Source organism: Lepidochelys olivacea (assembly GCF_965140295.1).
Source record: "Lepidochelys olivacea isolate rLepOli2 genome assembly, chromosome: 9".
Lineage (NCBI taxonomy): Eukaryota > Metazoa > Chordata > Testudines > Cheloniidae > Lepidochelys > Lepidochelys olivacea.
Window position 1 is genome coordinate 5,926,716 of NC_140419.1, and position 17,625 is coordinate 5,944,340.

General features: G+C 39.9%; 1 protein-coding gene across 6 annotated transcripts in view; it reads left to right on the forward strand.

The window, feature by feature from the left end:
* Nucleotides 1-17,625, forward strand: part of LRCH3 (leucine rich repeats and calponin homology domain containing 3) — a 101,297-nt gene that overhangs the window by 1,029 nt on the left and 82,643 nt on the right. The window lies entirely within an intron of this gene.

Genomic DNA, 17,625 nt, shown 5'->3' on the forward strand with positions numbered 1-17,625 from the left:
CCGCGCGCCACACCCCCGCCCCGCCCTGCCCCCAGCGCCGCCCGGGCGGGGCCCGCGAGCCAGGGCTGCTCGCCCAGCCGCCGGGTCAGTGCGGGGAGCCCGGGGCGCGGGCTGGGCTGGGCTCTGGAGCAGGGGCGCGGCCCGCTCCGGAGTCGCTTCGGAGTAGATGAGCTGCCTTGCCTACTGCAGCCCTTGCGCCGCTCCCCCCCCGGCCTGACTCTACGCCCTCGAGGCTTGGAGGAGTCACGAGTATCTTGCCAGCCCGATGAGCTGTCAGGCTCGCCAGGGCTGTTCGGCTTGCTTTTATGTGTCAAGGCGTTGATGTCCCTTTTTAATTGGCTAGACTTAATTTTTTTTTTTTTATTAAAGCTAATGTTAAAATTATATAACATGCCGATTAAGGAAATCGTGTCTGAACTAAAGTAGCAACAGGTCCTCCGAGCCCCACTGCTGAGTATTGTGGTTTTATAATCTCACGTTGCTTTAAAAAGGAAAAAAACAACAACTTTTTTTCTATGGCTGTGGGAAAGCTTCACACTGACGAGTGAAACTGACTGCACTGTCAAATGTGTTAAGTGAAGCACCTGTAAAAATCCTTTTTGCTCTGTTCTCTTTCAGTTACAATAATCTTAGATGGAAAAGGAGGACTTGTGGCACTTTAGAGACTAACCAAAAGTGACCTGTAGCTCACGAAAGCTCATGCTCAAATAAATTGGTTAGTCTCTAAGGTGCCACAAGTACTCCTTTTCCTTTTGCGAATACAGACTAACACGGCTGTTACTCTGAAACCAATAATCTTAGATGTTACTTGTAGCCAGAGGCAAAACCTTTTCAGACAAAAATGTTTGTCTTGTACATGTCTTTTTTGGATAAAATAATGAAAATATTGGATGGGAAGGGCATATCAAGGAATATTATGTAAGGAATGCTTATGAAGTTATTACCTGGAATGTAGAACTTGTGTTTTCTTAAAGCATTATACGGGGGAATTTTCCCTACATTTATTTTACTGTCTGGTTGTATAAAGAATATCTCAGCTAATCTTGGAAGGCTTCAGCCATGCTATTAGCCTTCAACTTCAGTTTCTTTTATGTATTCATTTTTGTTCATTGTTGATATTTGAGCTAATCTCTTCCTTGTTTCTCTGTAAAATTAGTTTGTGGTGCCTTGGTTCCAAGGACATTAGCTAAAAATAAACTGTACTGTGTTTTATTTTAAATAACTTCCAAATCTATCAAGTACATTCACAAGTGTATTGGCTGTGTTGACAGGGTGTTAGTTTATTTAAATCTTTCCATTTGGTTCTTTACATGGTTTAACTTTATAGTCTGTATGCCATATCGTATTTGGGAAAAAATAATTAAGGATAATTACAGATAGTAATAAAAAAGCCATACTGTTCAGGAAAAATCTGGCTTGTTTATTTAATTAATATACCTCAATGGACAGATAAAATGTTCCTTGTTTTATTCATACCATAATAATCTTGTACGGAAGAGTATGTAAATATAATCAGAGAATGAATGCTCAGTTGTCTAGTATGTATGTATAAATGCGACTAATGAATAAGGTTGAAAAATCTGTTAAGGGGTTGTCCTTTTTATTGTTTAAAATGCTGTTCATTTATTGTACTTTTAAAAACAATTATGGGAATTCTTGTTTCCACAAGTGTTCCCATCTATTGTGATTAATATTTGCATTGTAATTGTTCAAGAACCGTAAATGCTAATAAATAGCAACGCACACCATACACTTCATGCATCGTCATAACAATGAGCAATGAAACTTTCTAAATAGTGAATGGAAAGCTGTGTATTTTCTTTTTTCCTGAGTGAGAAGCTGTGCTTAAATCTATTTTGGGAAGGCCACTACAGGTGTCTTCTTCCATTTTTGGTGGAACATATTTTATGATGATTCTTTGTTTTGGATGAGGCTTGAATATGGGAGAAAAATATCATACAGCTGTTCCTAACATCTGAATATCAGTTGCGCACGCAGTATAAATTTATTTCAATTTCTGTCTTTTCCGTCTCACATCAATTTCCTTTGGGTGGAAAGTCGTACTTAATTCTATTTACAGTCATGTGGAGTCTACTTATATATAGTACTCATAGTTTGCTGGGAGCACCATGTACCTAAAAAAGACAGTTTTGTACCTTGAAGATGTACAGCTAAGGCCCCCAATCCTGAAAAAAACTTACACATGTACTTAACTTTAAGTGCTGTTAGTAGTTCCATTAAAATCAATAAGACTAGACTACTCACATTGTATAAAGATAAGTACATGTGTATGGGCTTGTCTACACAAAAGTTTGAGTTTCACTATACTGAAAGAGATAAAAGCAGTAAACCTGCCTCGTGTGGATGCAGTTATACTGGTATAACTTATTACCATATAGGAAGAGGAATAATCTATACCAGTATAAAGCACCATATCGCTATGACTGAATCCACGCTAGGGGGTCGTACTAGTATAACTATATTGGTTTTAAAAAACCGGACCCCTAACTGACATAGTTATACCATACAAAAACTGTGTGTAGACCAGGCCTAATCTTCACGGGTTCAATGGGCTTGACTGCAAGATCTGATATAAGTGAACCTAAAAAAGAAGTCGGGTCAGTAGGGGGAGTCTTAGGATGTAGAGATTACAGCTATAAGATCAAATTTACTTGGATAGTCAGTGTAAGTCTTGAAATTGGTATTTTTATACTGTAAATGGGAAGAAGTCCTAAAACAAATGTATTTTACTACTGCTATTCTTTGTGAAAAGCAAGGTTCTATGAAACTTTGGCTCCCTAATTCACTTTTTAAAACCCTGTTGTTTCTCAAGCAATGTTAATCAGAACAGTAGATGCAGTTCGTATAAAACTGTGAATTTATTATATTTCCCAATTCTGTACATGGGTTGGGTGAATGTCATAGTGGTTTTATGTTAGTGTAGTAAATGCACTACATTCACACCAAGTCTTGAGCTAAAAAACACCTTGGAAACAGAAGTTAATAAATTTCATTACTGTACCTGCTTTTAAGCAGTTCCAAGATCAGCTATACTCAGGCAGTTAACATTTTATTTCCTAACATCCAAAAGTAAACCACAAATAAATAATGGATGTGATGGCACAATACTACTTTGGTTAAATTTTCTCTCACTGTTTTATGTATTAAACCAATACTTAAGGTAAAGATATTTTGAGACTGCTACCCTACCAGATTGTTTGTTTGTTTTTGTAACATTTTAATAACTTTTCCAAAAGAGATGTTGTGCTTCCACAGAATAAACATGGGTCCCTTACCGGTAGTTTGATAGGTTTTTGGGGAGTAAATTGAAAGCAGATGTTCCTATTTACTTATAAAGAATAAACACTGAAAATTTTTACACTCTGAGATTCTTAATATACTGTGTAAACACAATAACATATTGTCTTTCAGTGATTGTTCAAGAAGTTTTGTCTTACCTTAGAAGTAATTGCAGGTCATGCCCAAACTACATGTGTAATGACACAAGTAATAAGAAATGTCATTGAGTGTATTATGTTACTAATTTGTAAAGCACCATAATTTTGCATGCCGTTTTCAAAACATAATTTAGCCCATGTGATTGCAATCTCTGTCCCACTGTGTCTTTGCAATTTCACTTGCAAACAGTTGACCAGATATCCAGTAACATCTGTCCAGCGTCAGGGCCACCTTTTAAAATGGTATATCATTAACAAAGTCAGGGAAAATATTTTGGTAATATAAGAAACAGGACTAAAATGTTAGCAAAACACACTTCTATACATTATAAGGTTACATACACTGAGGCGGATTAATGTAATTGGCTTCGTTCTACAGCTGTTCTATAGGGTGTCTTCACAGTAGTTTTATCAGTTGCTGACATTTTAGATGAGATTATCTAATGAAATATAACGTGTCTTGAGAAACTCAGTATGGCTCATGTAGTTAAGAAATGTTGGCAAAAAAAAAGCCACAAAACCAGTGTCATAACCCTACTAAAATTAAATAATTGTTTTAAATAAAACTCCTTTGGGTTATTATATCATGAATATTCATTTCATAATACTGTTCAGTTCAGATGAGCTCAGATTGGGAGGAAGAAGTGCTGGATCTCTACTCAAACTATGTTCACAATGCTAAGCTTATGAGGGTATAGCTCACCAAATCCGTTCCCTGACATTGCACAGGCGTGGGCATTGGTGCACCGTAGTCTCTCCTGTTCTCTACTTTTGGCAAATGATAGTTTAGTTTCCTGATGGCTGTAATACTTGAGTCTAATTCAGGCAGGGTGGATTGACTTAAATCAAAGCAATCTGAATCAGTGATTCTAAATCACAATGTGGAAAACCTCAATTTAAATAAACAATTTAAATCAATGTTTCTGTTTGTACTTCCTTTATTTTCTGAAGAAAGGTGGATTCTCATTGGTTGATGTGACCATTAAAACATGCTGATTTACTACTAAATCAGAGGTCTTCAATCTGTCGGATGCCCCTCCCCGGGGGTGTGGAGTAAAGTTCTAGGGGTTGTGGCTGGGGCCGGGACCAGCCCCCACAGGGTGCGGAGGGGGAGTACTGCATAGTTTCGCTTCTAGCCCCTGCTGCTGGCTGTGTGCTGGGGGATCTGCTCCCTGCCAGCCCAGGGTCCCGGCTGCGGCTGCAGGCCTCAGCCCTGTGGCTGAGGGTCCGCTCCCAGCTGTGGCCCCAGCCTCAGCCCCCTTATCCTGGTCCGCATCCCCCCGCTCCTGGAGCCATGGTCCCACTCCCAGCTCCATAAATGGGGGCACAAGATAAAAAGTTTGGGGACCACTGTATTAAATCCTTTACACTAGATTTGGTGTATCTTTTTGTTACCTTGGAGAGTTCACTGTAACTATATACATTTATTTAAGCTATTATATAGCTTAATATTTTCAGGCTTATTAATTGTATGTTTTTTAGTGTGTTAGAAAATGGTGAATGGTATAGTGCTTATTTACTAGATAGTTAACTTTTTGCTAATGTTTTGTGTTAAACTGCATTAGGATGGTAACTGGAATTTAATTAAACACACAAAACATCACACAAAATTAATTTTTATTAAACTAAACAAGTCCTACATGAGCTATTGTGCCATATTTATGAATATTGAACTTAAACGTTAGATTTACCCCCCCCATTCTTTCTTTATATAGAAAAGCAGCCTTTACCTCATAGTTTTTGATAGAGGCTCAAGCATTCAGCATATTTATACGTTTTAAGCTGATATAGTATAGGTGTAGGCCTTAACATATTTTGTATTAAATTCAGATTTCATTTTAAATATGTTTATTTTTAAAAAGAAAAATTTCTTATTTCGATAACAAAATAAAAAAAATGGAACAAATTCTGTTTTCTTTTAAATTTTTTTCCAGTAACAAACATTGTTTTTTATCCACCCTGAATCCCAGTTATTGGGCTCAACCTAGGGGTAACAGGGCGGGTTTTAGTGAACTCTGGTGTGCAGGAGGTCAGACTAGATGATTTGATGGTCCCTTCTGGCCTTATACCATATAACTCTTTAAAATCCAAATATCTAGATGTTTCTGCTAAAATGAAATAGTTTACAATATTGACAATTTGAATTGTCTTCATTAGGCTCCCTAATTAGCAATCCATTTGATGAAAGTACTTCAGACTCTTGGGACCAAACGCACCCACCCATCCCCAGCAAGACCTGAACACTGCTTTGTTCAGAGATTCTAAGAGTGGTTGTGGGAGAGAAGAGATGAGGAAGAAGCCTACTTCTTCACCCAAACCTAGCAGTTTAGCAACAATGGCTGCATAGCCTTTGGACAAGACTCTAGCTATTTGAATATGGTCACATTGGGATCTGATCTCCAGTTGCTATCAACAGGGTCTCTAATTGTGCAAAGTGCTTGCTCCCCAGTCTTTGCTTTCTGTGATGCTTCCAATTTCTGGTGCCCTGGATAATGTCTGAACTCCAGACATGACTGCTGGATCCTTGGTCTTGGCTAACAGAAATAACCCAGGATAATGTTTCAGTAACGTTGTCTTAGTTCTCTTAATTTCTCCTTTTTTACACTAAGTGGTATGTGAAGAGAAAAGTGAAATGTGAGGTTTGAATGTACACTGGCACATTTATTTAATGAATCCTGATCATATTACTGTTTACTAGAGAGTTAAGCTTTGCGTTACTGGTCTAAACTCTTTGAGGCAGAGGCAATCTTTTGTGTGTGTTTGTACAGCGGCTAGCACACTGGGGTCCTGGTCTCTGCCTGGGCCTCCTAGGCACTATTGCAATACAATAATAAATAATAATAGTCTCACTTCTGTATATTGTTAAACTGACCTTTTAAAAAAATCTAGTCTTCTAATAAACTCCTCTCCATTTCCCAGTTATATTTGATTCTAGGCTGTCCTTTAAGATTTCGTACCACTATATATCAAACTGGTTTTTCATGATCAAGTACTTGCTATCTACAGGCATGCTATAGATACGTTACTGGAAGTAATGGGACAACCATGTTGGGGGGGAAAAGGTTGGGGGTAGTAAAACTGGTATGAGAATGCTTTAGTCCTGCAAGCATGTTGAATGGGATATCAAGAGGATAGGAAAAAATTGTGTGGATGTTCCTATGGTGATCAGACATCCCAATATTATTAGGACTGTCTCGAAATTAGGGACTTTGTCTTATATAGGCACCTATTACCCCTCCCCACCCCGTCCTGATTTTTCACACTTGCAATCTGGTCACCCTTGATGTTCCCCTCATTCTATTTCCAACACCCCTTCCTCTTCGATTGAACTTATGCTTGAAGGCAGCAAATTTATGTTAGTTACACGTTGAATATTTACGTTATTTTGTAACCATTTACAGTTAATCTCTTGTAAGTTTCTTGATCAGCACATTGTTTTACAGTTTATATGCTCTAGGTTTTGGGCCAATGAGACTTTAAATGGAAAAGCTTTTCTTTGAACTGAGTTGAATTCAGTGGCATTCTACTGATGACAGACTTGGCTCCCATGTGCTCCCATTTAGCAAAACAAATTATTTTAAGCAAGTAATTTTAAACTGATGGTTTAGCTCTCGACTGAAGCTGACATAATTGGTTTCTTCAATAACAGAAAACAGCAGTAAAGAATTAGAGGTGTGTGGCAAACTTTACAAATTATATTGAATTTGCTAAAAATAACAATGTGATGTGATAGTTTACAAGGTGTAACTCTATTCAGGGGTTCTTCTCTTTAATAATTAATCATGCTGGAATTTCATGCTTTATGATATCAGCCAAACTACCTGAATTTGTAGCTATGCATTTACTTGAAGATTATGGGCTGTGCAGTATACTTTCTCCTTGAACCATTGGTGTTCATTATCGACATTCATGCTATAAATGCATCTTAGGGGTTTACAGTTTGGTTATGTGGGCTAAAAATTGAGTTAAAATATTTCTTTAGATCTCTAAATTATAGGTATTTAGAGAAGCCATTTAGTGGTATCATACAGTGTTCTTTTTTATAAAATAGCTTTGCATAGTGTCGACAAGTGTGTTTTTTTAATATATCCTTGTGGAAGTGGGGAAAGAACACCCTGCTTCCACTCTGAAACAACTTTTTTTCCCTTCATGCCATCATCTTCCTTTCTACCTTCAGAGGCTGGGGGTGTCTTTAAGGAGAGAGAATTATGATCCTTCACCAATCAGTAGTGTTACTGTTATGTAACTTAAAGCATTTACTCCTCATCCCACATAGGATAAAAGCATTGACCATGTAATGCTCTCAAAACTTGCCTGCTCAGAAGAGAAATAGTTTAATGGGAAATGAGCTTCTCTTAGTTTTTGCAGAAAAGATATTGGGTTCTTGAGATTATAAAGTCAAGCATTCAGACTTAAGGAAATGCCAGAATTAAGGTTGCCTATGCAACCTTTAATTCATATCTCTTGTGCATATGCGTTATGATATGGTCTTTAATTACATGATCTCATACTGTTTTTTGCACAAGATTCCTGTCTTATTCAGTGTATGGGAAGACAGTCCTTAATTAACAAGCAGCTATTCGATATTTTGTCTTCACCTCACGTTCAGTGTGTGGCTGTAGACTTTATTTACTGCATGCTATTCAAACCTTGCGCTGAAAACAGAATTATTCGTTTCCTTGTCAGCTTTTCTCTGGCACTCATCACTATAGTGAATGCTTCATAAACATTAATTTATTCCACAGCTGTGAGATGCTGAGGGTATTATTCACATTTTACAGCTGGGGAGCTGAGGCACAGAAAGATTAAGGTCAAATGTGTTTACTGATTTTGAGTGCCCAATCTGAGATGCCTAGGACCTGATTTTTCAGAATATGTAGAATTAAATAGCACTTAATATGTCAAAGCCCAGCTCTGAGTGCTCAGCACTTCTGCAGATATGACCCTCGGATATTAAGTGAGGCACCCCGAAAATAGGAAGCACATAGTTGGTGAATACCTGTGAAAAGATTGGTTTAAGTGACTTATCAAGCATCACATAGAAATTCTGTGGCAGAGGCAGGGGTAGAATCCAGTTTCTCAGGGCAACATTCAACTGCTTTGACCATGAGACCATCCTTTCTCTACCTGTAATCCCCAGCTGCATTCACTGCACACCTTCCAACTTCTGCAACAAATGAGCCAGGTGTGTTACAGACAACAGCCTACTTCACTACGTAACCCTGATTCATCCCCAGAGCAGATTTGCATATTGCACAATGAAGAGAAAATACAGTATTGAATAGCTGCTCATTAATTGAACACCATCCATCCTGTGCACTGAATGAGGCAAGGGTCCTGTGGGGGGAAAATAGTATGTGACCATGTAATTAAGACTGTATCATAATGCCCATGCACAAAGGGGGGCTGCATTAAGGTTGCACAGACCTTTCTGCCTGTCTTCTGCTCCATCCCCTGCATTCTGTCCTTGTTCCAATCCTGTCTTTTCCCCACTCCTGCTTCCTTGTCACAGTTCCGTTCCCCTTGCTTATACAGTCCCAGTCCTTAGGCTTCTCATACCAGTCCCAGTTTCCTTGCCCAGTCAGTCTTAGTCTCCCTGCAGAGTCCCAGTCTGCCGTCCTCCCAGTGTTGTGTCTCTCCCCCTCCTCCCATACAGACTAGTTCTCCTCTCCTGGCTGTTCATCTGATTTGTCTGCCCCTGCCCCTCTGGCCTCCAGTTTTCTGTCCACCCCCCAATTTTATCAAGTCTATAACCCACATTTGAATGCACTTATGCAGGTGGGGGGGGGGGGGGAGATTTCACCAAAATTACTTCCTGCTGAGTATTTTGGAAAACACATGGCTTCCCAACCCGTAAATGCAAAATATATTTCCAATAAATCGAGGCACAAGGGTTGCCAAATCAGTACTCCAGAGGGCTGTAAGAAAGCATGCAGTATTTTAGATTCATAGGAATTACTGGCAGATGTTTCATATCGTCTCTTTGATTTTTGGTGTCTGAACATAAAATGTCCTAGTTAAAGACAATTTAATTTACCTCTAGTTCTGTAAAGATAAATATTACTGGTTCATTGGTGTGTTATTAGAGTGAAGTTGGTCTTTCATGAAAACTAGAGGTTAATGATATCTGACACTTCTGAGTTTTTTTAAATACTGTAAAAGAACATGTTAGAGCAATTCTTTTCTTACCTCACACAATTCCAGAAATCCTGGACTTTGCCTTGTCTGTTTCAGTATGTGGTAGGGAGGGAGGGAAATTAAGTAAATATAATATTTTTACCTTTTCATGCTGTTATAATCTGTGAATGATTTTCCTATGTAGTAAAACCCTATTGTCTGGGGAAAGGTGATCTTTTTGTTTATATTCAGAAGTAATACTGTTGCTTTGAGAGTTGCCTCAGTAATCCTCATTTGTGGGAGCTGTGCACTTGACTTTAAAGTGGGAATCTGCAAAAGTAATAAACTCAAACCACGGTAGCTGGTGAGTACCTTTATTTTCTTGGAGTGAGAACTCGTTAAAGCCATCAGAAATTATGCAAAATAACACTGGCTTATACCTCAGAAATGGATCCTTATTTGTTGGCAAGAAAATATTCAGATTTTTATTTTTGTAAATAGTTTGCTTTTCATTTAGTATGGTGGTTGTACCTGATCATGATGTCACGGCATCTCATATATTCTTTTGTGGCTGTATAGTCTGATCTGCCAGGAGCAAGGTCATGAACAGATGTCACATAGGAATGCGTGGACTTCCCTTGAAGACTCTGAATGATGCTTGGCCTTTTTTCAGTCAGTTTTTTGCATCAGTCTTTCTCAGATTACCTACAGCCTTTATTGATAGTTGCTCTTCATTCAGATCCATCCTTGACTGTGTCTTCAAAGTTATCAATATTTGTGCTGCACAAGTTGAGAGTCTGCTTATTGCTGTATTTAAAGCATTTATGGTGACCACCTTTTGTGCACTTTCCAAGTTTCAGTTCTCCATAGAGGACATATTTCGGGAGCCTCTCATCACCTGTTCTGATAACATGACCTGTCCATCTAAACTGAGCTTTGATAACTGTTGCCTCAGTGCTGTGTGTGTTGCTCTTTCAAATTCTCAACAGTCAACATATTAAAAGGTGAAACAAATTGCATGATTATAAAGAAATTTGGTAGATTTTTTTTTTAAGCCAGATAATTAATTTTTGGGTGGTGATGGGACAAGTGGAAATTTAACCCTGCTTAATCCATTATTATTATTTACCAGGACTGTTGAATTTCTTCTAGTCGAGTCCCACCCATTTCCAGCCCACCTTGATTATCATACACATTGTAAGGAGAGTGATCACTTTAGATAAGCTATTACCAGCAGGAGAGTGGGGTGGGGGGAGAGAAAACCTTTTGTAGTGATAAACACCCATTTTTTCATGGTCTGTGTGTATAAAAAATCTTCTGTATATTCCACAGTATGCATCCGATGAAGTGAGCTGTAGCTCACGAAAGCTTATGCTCAAATAAATTGGTTAGTCTCTAGGGTGCCACAAGTACTCCTTATCATGGTTATGATTACAAATGGTGTGGGAATAAGGAAGGTTTAGACTACCTTAATTATCTTATACTGATGCTTAAATTTGCTAGTTCTTCAATGAGTGGGAAAAATCTTTCAATGTAGAATGAGCAATTTATGCTTACCATGTTAATCTTGGTTTTCCTTAATATCGCTACTAATTATAAAACTATTTTTTGCTGCAGGGGTTTGCCGCCTTAGAGTTTATTGCCTCCTGTTTGATTTTTTCACTGACATCCTAATCCTGAGATTGATATCAGTTATTTCTCTAATGGCAAACTGGTGTTATGGGCACAGGATTATTTGCTAAACAACCGAGGAGAAAGCAAGCAGCGCTGAGAAATACGAAGATGATGATATAACAATAGAGAGCACAGAAATACTTATTCAGTACATTTTTAATGAAAATATTTATTGTCAGTAAACGGTGTGAAACATCTATAAAGGGGTGGACAACCTGTGGCTCCGGAGCCACATGCGGCTCTTCAGAAGTTAATACGTGGCTCCTTGTATAGGAACCAACTCTGGGGTTGGAGCTACAGGCACCAACTTTCCAATGTGCCAGGGGTGCTCACTGCTCAACCACTGGCTCTGCCACAGGCCCTGTCCCCACTCCACCCCTTCCCATCCCCTCCCCGAGCCTCCTGCACACCACGAAACAGCTAATCAGGAGGTGCAGGGAGGGACGGGGAGGTGCTGATCCGTGGGGCTGCCAGTGGGTGGGAGGTGCTGGGATGGGGTGGAGCTGATGGAGGGAGGGCTGCTGATGTATTACTCTGGCTCTTTGGCAATGTACATTGGTAAATTCTGGCTCCTTCTCAGGCTCAGGTTGGCCACCACTGATCTGTACCCTCCAACCCCTCCACGCACACAAAATGGCGCATATGGGTCTGCCTTCTGAAGTTTCTGTTCTCCTTGAGGATACTGTTTTTGATTAAACATGAGTTTGCTGAGCTCCATTTTCAGTAAAAGGTGCCGTCATGTCATTTATCATAGGACTGCATTAAACTACAAGCTTCATACAATGATTAAAGCCACATCTGTTTTACATCTGGTTTTGGTATGTTCTTGCAATTGTTGTGAAACATTTTTCCAAAGATTTTTGTGTTGAAGGTAGACTCTCTCAATTTATTTTTAACTCCACTCATACAGTATTATCTAACTACATCTATACATTGTACAAAAATGGTTTGAAATAAGATGCAGAGAATTTTGGTTACAACTTTGTCAGTGTTTGAATACTGAGTAATTCTGTTTGAGTTCTGGTTGAAAATGTTAGGATCTTTCTATTCTCTCTTTTTAGATCGGGGTTAAGAAACACAATTCTGGTTTGGAATATCGGATTCTTGAATCTGTATTTTCATACAGATTTTCAAATCTGTAGAATTAGAGGTGGATTAGATTGTCTATTGGTTTGATTCAGTATGGCAGTTGCTCTGTTCCTATAAAGTCAGAAGGCTTTTCCCCCTTTAATAGCTTCCTGTTTACATAATATATCAATTTGCTTTGATAACTCATTTATAATACTCAAAGATATGGTTTTGAGAGTCACATGACATACACGGAATAGTGCCAAAATTTTTATATCTGTATTGGGTTTGGCTTTTTGTATTTTGACAGAATTAAAAGTATAGCACTGGGGAAAAGGTTAGTAGCAGAGGCCCGAAGTATAATAGATTGTTGAAGCACATCTGCATTTCAGTTGTTTTGAGAACTCTGTGGCTGATTGTGATATGGTATAATATATTTTTTTAAAATTTACTTGCCCCTATACCTTTTTCATTTTTAAAAATCTGGTTTACTCCATCTTGTTATAATTCTATTTTCATATGCCTTGCAAATTGAAGCATGTATATGGTGACCATAATGAAAAGTCTGTTATGAATGCTGTAATCTAGTTTTACCCTGGGTTTGCATCTTGTAGGTTCGTTTAAGGGTATAATTTTGTGGCCACAAACGCCTCCACACAATGTGTTTTCTAAAAACTCAGTATTTCAGAAATTGAAAATAGTGTTGGATGTAGTACATTGTAGGTAATCCTGCTTTAATGCTCTTCCTACTCTATTCACATTTCGTGTTGTCTTTACTTGATGTGAGGTCATCTGTCAGTTCATCGATTTCATATAGGCCCAAGTGCAATAACAGTAATGAAATAAATAATTAGAAATAGCTGTTCTTGCCAAAAGCTTTATTCCCTGTGAAGTTAAAATGCTCTGTATGTTTTTGTATAGTTTAAATTGCTTTTCTGTACCATTTTATACTGCTCAGAGGAAAGAAAAGAATTGTGTTTAGGGCTATTACTTAGTTAATATTTGTACAGGACTTTGAAGTTGTAAAGTGCTGTATAAGTGCTAAATTGTTTTGAATACCTTCTAGTGCAGGATTTGAGTATGAATGAAGTACTATGGCTGTGCACTAGTATGTAACTGTCAGTGTTCCTTCCCTACTATGAACTCTGGGGTACAGATGTGGGGACCCACATGAAGGACCCCCTAAGCTTATTCTTACCAGCTTAGGTTAAAACTTCCCCAAGGACAGATTCCCTTTCTTGCCTTGGGATCGCTGCCACCACCAAGTGATTTAACAAACAGTCAGGGAAAGGACCACTTGGAGTCCTATTCCCCCACGCCTACACTCCCTTTCCTGGGGAAGGCTTGAGCATATATCCTCACCATTTGGTTACAAAGGGACTACAGACCCAAACCAAAGGGACTACAGACCCAAACCTCTGGGTATTAGAACAATGGAAAAATCAGTCAGGTTCTTAAAAAGAAGGATTTTATTTAAAGAGAAAAAGGTAAAAGAATAATCTCTGTAAACTTAGGCTGTTAGTTAACCTTACAGAGTAGCAGAAAATTCAAAGAGCACAGAGGAACCCCCTCTAGCCTTAGTTTCAAAGTTACAACAAAACAGGGATAAACCTTCCTCTAGCAAAGGGAAAATTCACAAGTTGAGAAAACAAAGGTAAACTAAAAGAAAAGGAGTACTTGTGGCACCTTAGAGACTAACCAATTTATTTGAGCATGAGCTTTAGGTAAACTAATACGCCTTGCCTGACTGTTACAAGTTTGAAATATGAGAGACTTGTTCAGAAAGATTTGGAGAACATGGATTGATGTCCAGTCCCTCTTCGTCCCAAGAGCGAACGGCCCACAGAAAAAAAAACAAAACAACCCCCAACACAAAGCCTCTTCTTCCTCCCCCAGATTTGAAAGTATCTTTGGTCCCTATTCGTTCCTTTGATCAGGTGCCAACCAGGTTACTTGAGCTTCTTAACTCCTTACAGGTAAGGAGGAATTTTAGGCTGCCCCTATGGTTATAACTTTTAAAACATGTTATCTTTTCTTTTATAAATATAATTTAAAATGGGGCACCTTGGTTTACCTGTTAAATTTTAGCTAATACAGTGTAATTTATATGCATTTGCTCTGAAGTGCTACTCTAGAAAAGTGGATTAGCTACCATTTAAAAAAAAATCAATAGAATATTTCTGCTAATATGACACACAACTTCCAATTAGTTTTAAAAAGATAGTTTCATGTACTATAACTGCCTTGAATCTTGATGCCAAATTTTGTTGTTTTTACAGTTGTATTTTCCTATTTTTGAAACATGTTTCTTCTCTTAACGTGTAAAACAAGACTGGAAATTGCAAACTGACTAACTTAAACTATACAAGGAAAATAGGGAAACGGACCAAACACAAAATGCTGTCAGGTGTGCAAAGTTAAATGGAAAACATTCTTATTTCAGTTTTCGTAAGATAGATGTTACATCTAACAGTAGTTAGATTTTCAGACAGAAGTGTGACTTCTGAGTTGATTGAAACAACGAGGAGTCCAGTGGCACCTTAAAGACTAACAGATTTATTTGGGCATAAGCTTTCTTGGGTAAAGAACCCACTTCTTCAGATGCATGAAATGAACATTTGAATTGACTGTGTCCCTTCAATATACAATTACTTTGTTCAAGCCCTGAATATATTGAACGCTTAATAACTGGAAGTGTATATTTTCCAGTGATAGTTATGAAATTTGTGAAAGTGCACCAGATTAGGTCCAGGGACAGTGCCCTGTATAAAGGACCAATCTCCCAGCCCTGTTAGCTCTTGGGAATGGGTAAGATGATGTGATTTTCACCAGGGAGCTTGGGTGCTCCATCTTTTATATTATCCTCTGGCTAGAGCTCTGGGTGTCTGATTCAATTTAGGCTGAAAGTTAAAAACTTGGCCTGCTCTAGCTGCTAGAAAGGAGACTTGTCTTCTCTCCTTTCCTACCTCTTGCATTCTACGTCCTGCTGCTGCAGGGATGGAGGTAGGGTCTCAATTCTACTCCAGTACCTCTACTCCATAAAATTACTCTGTTTGGTTCTCCCCACATGAATAACTTCAGTGCTTGCTTCTGCAAAGCTTTCCCAAACAGCAGCAGCATGATATTAATGTGGTTCTTGGCAGTTTTCACTGCTGCCTGCAAGGATCTGAATGGCAGTCTGGAAACTGACAAGAGTCAAATTAATTTCACTGTGTTCTTGTTAGGTAAAAGAAGAGGCACTGAGCTACCTGTCTGCCGATTGAGGAAGTCAGCACTACATCATTTTAAAAGCAGTTAATATGTGAACTGTTGTCTTTAACAATAAGAATTAGTAACACTGCTCTCACTCCTTTTTTTTAAAGGTTCAGTTGATGAGAAGCTGATAGCTTAAGGCGGCCCCTCTCACTAATCTGAGTATACTGTCAAACTCTGAATATGTTGGTGCACTGGAGATCTTGTGTCTTTCTATTTTTTGTACCACATCAAGAGAGAGAAACAAAAGTTCATATTCAATATCCTTGTAGTCAAAACAAACTGAAATGTCTGAATTTCATCTCTCTCCCCATTGACTTTTTTTTTCTGGCTGCATAAAGAAATCTTTTACCATTGTATTTCCTGTTTCTACATATCTTCTTCCTTCTCCTCATTTGACTGGCACATCCTGCTTCCTGGCTGCTAATGCTGAGGTGATCTGTGGTCGTGTCTGATACGTTCAGAGAGAAAGGTGTCTACCTCAAAAGCCAAACAATGATCATACAAACACATCTAATTACAGGCTTGTATTCTGTAGTTTTGAGTCATACCAGGAAAAATGAATAAAATCACAGGTCACTTTCCTTCTTTTAAAGCTGAATTTTTAAAATTTTGTAGTACAGAAATTAATTTTGCTACTACCGGTAGTACTAGTTTGTTAGAACATTTTGGACACTTTTATGTTTGCTACTTCACACAAAACAAGAGTTTGAAGCAACACCACGCATGATGTAATCGCATACAATTTTACAGACTAAACAGGGTCAGGGCTGATCAATACTTGGATGGGACACTTCTAAGAACTATCCATGGATTGCAGGCTTTTGTGGCTAATGAGGTGGCACTTTTTGTTTGAACCAATGCCTCCCATATGATGATGGAGCACAAGGATACTGGAGGTGTCCTTTCAGGTGCGAGAGGAAAACAACTTGCACACAACAGTGCCTTTCATTTAAGTGTCTCAAATTGGTTGACAAAGGTGGCCGTTTTAGAGCTGGGGAGATTGAGGCACAGGTTGCTTAATGAGATGTCCAGGACTGTGCAGTGAGTCAGTGACAGAACTGGGAATGGTACCTGGGTCTCCAAACTCCCCGTCCTATACTTTAGTCTTTGGGAGGCTTAAAAATGTACTGGGTATCTTCTAACCCCACAAGCAAATACAAACATTGGGACCCACCTCCCAGGGGATAGGGCAGGGGCGGGCAAACTCTTTGGCCTGAGGGCCGCATTGGGTTTCGGAAATTGTATGGAGGGCTGGTTAGGGAAGGCTGTGCCTCCCCAAACGGCCAGGCGTGGCCCGGCTCCCGCCCCTGTCGTCCCCCGTCCCCTCCTCCACTTCTCGTCCTCTAACACCCCACCCCCCGGACTCCTGCCCCATCCAACCCCCTCTGCTCGCTGTCCCCTGACCGCTCCCAGAACCCCTGCCTCTGACTGCCCTCTGCCGCCGCATGCAACCCCCCCCTCCTTCCTGACTGCCCCCCCCGGGACCCCTGCCCCATCCAACCCCCCTGTTCCCATCGCTCTGACCTTCCTGACCCCTATCCACCACCACCTTGAACTCTCCTGCTCTCTATCCAACCCCCCTGCTCCCTGCCCCCTTACCGTGCTGCGTGGAGCACTGGTGGCTGGCAGCGGGGCTGCACCAGGACAGGCAGCTGCGCCACCCGGCTGGAGCCAGCCACATCACTGTGCAGCATAGAGCACCGGATCAGGCTGGGCTCTGCAGCTGCGCTGCCTCAGGAGCTCATCGCCCAGAGCATTGCGCTGGCGGTGCAGTGAGCTGTGGCTGCGGTGGAGGGGGGACAACAGGAGAGGGGCCGGAGGCTAGTGCTCCAGGCCAGGAGCTCAGGGGCCAGGCAGGAGAGTCCCGTGGGGCCAGATGTGGCCCACGGGCCATAGTTTGCCCACCTCTGGTCTGGGGCAGTGCTCTGGTGAGAAGCTAAATTTGTTTCCTTCATATTACACACACACACACATTAAATTGAAACCACATATTGGGTTTTTCTAGCTAGAGCAGGGGTGGGCAAACTATGGCCTGCAGGCCATATCCGGCCCT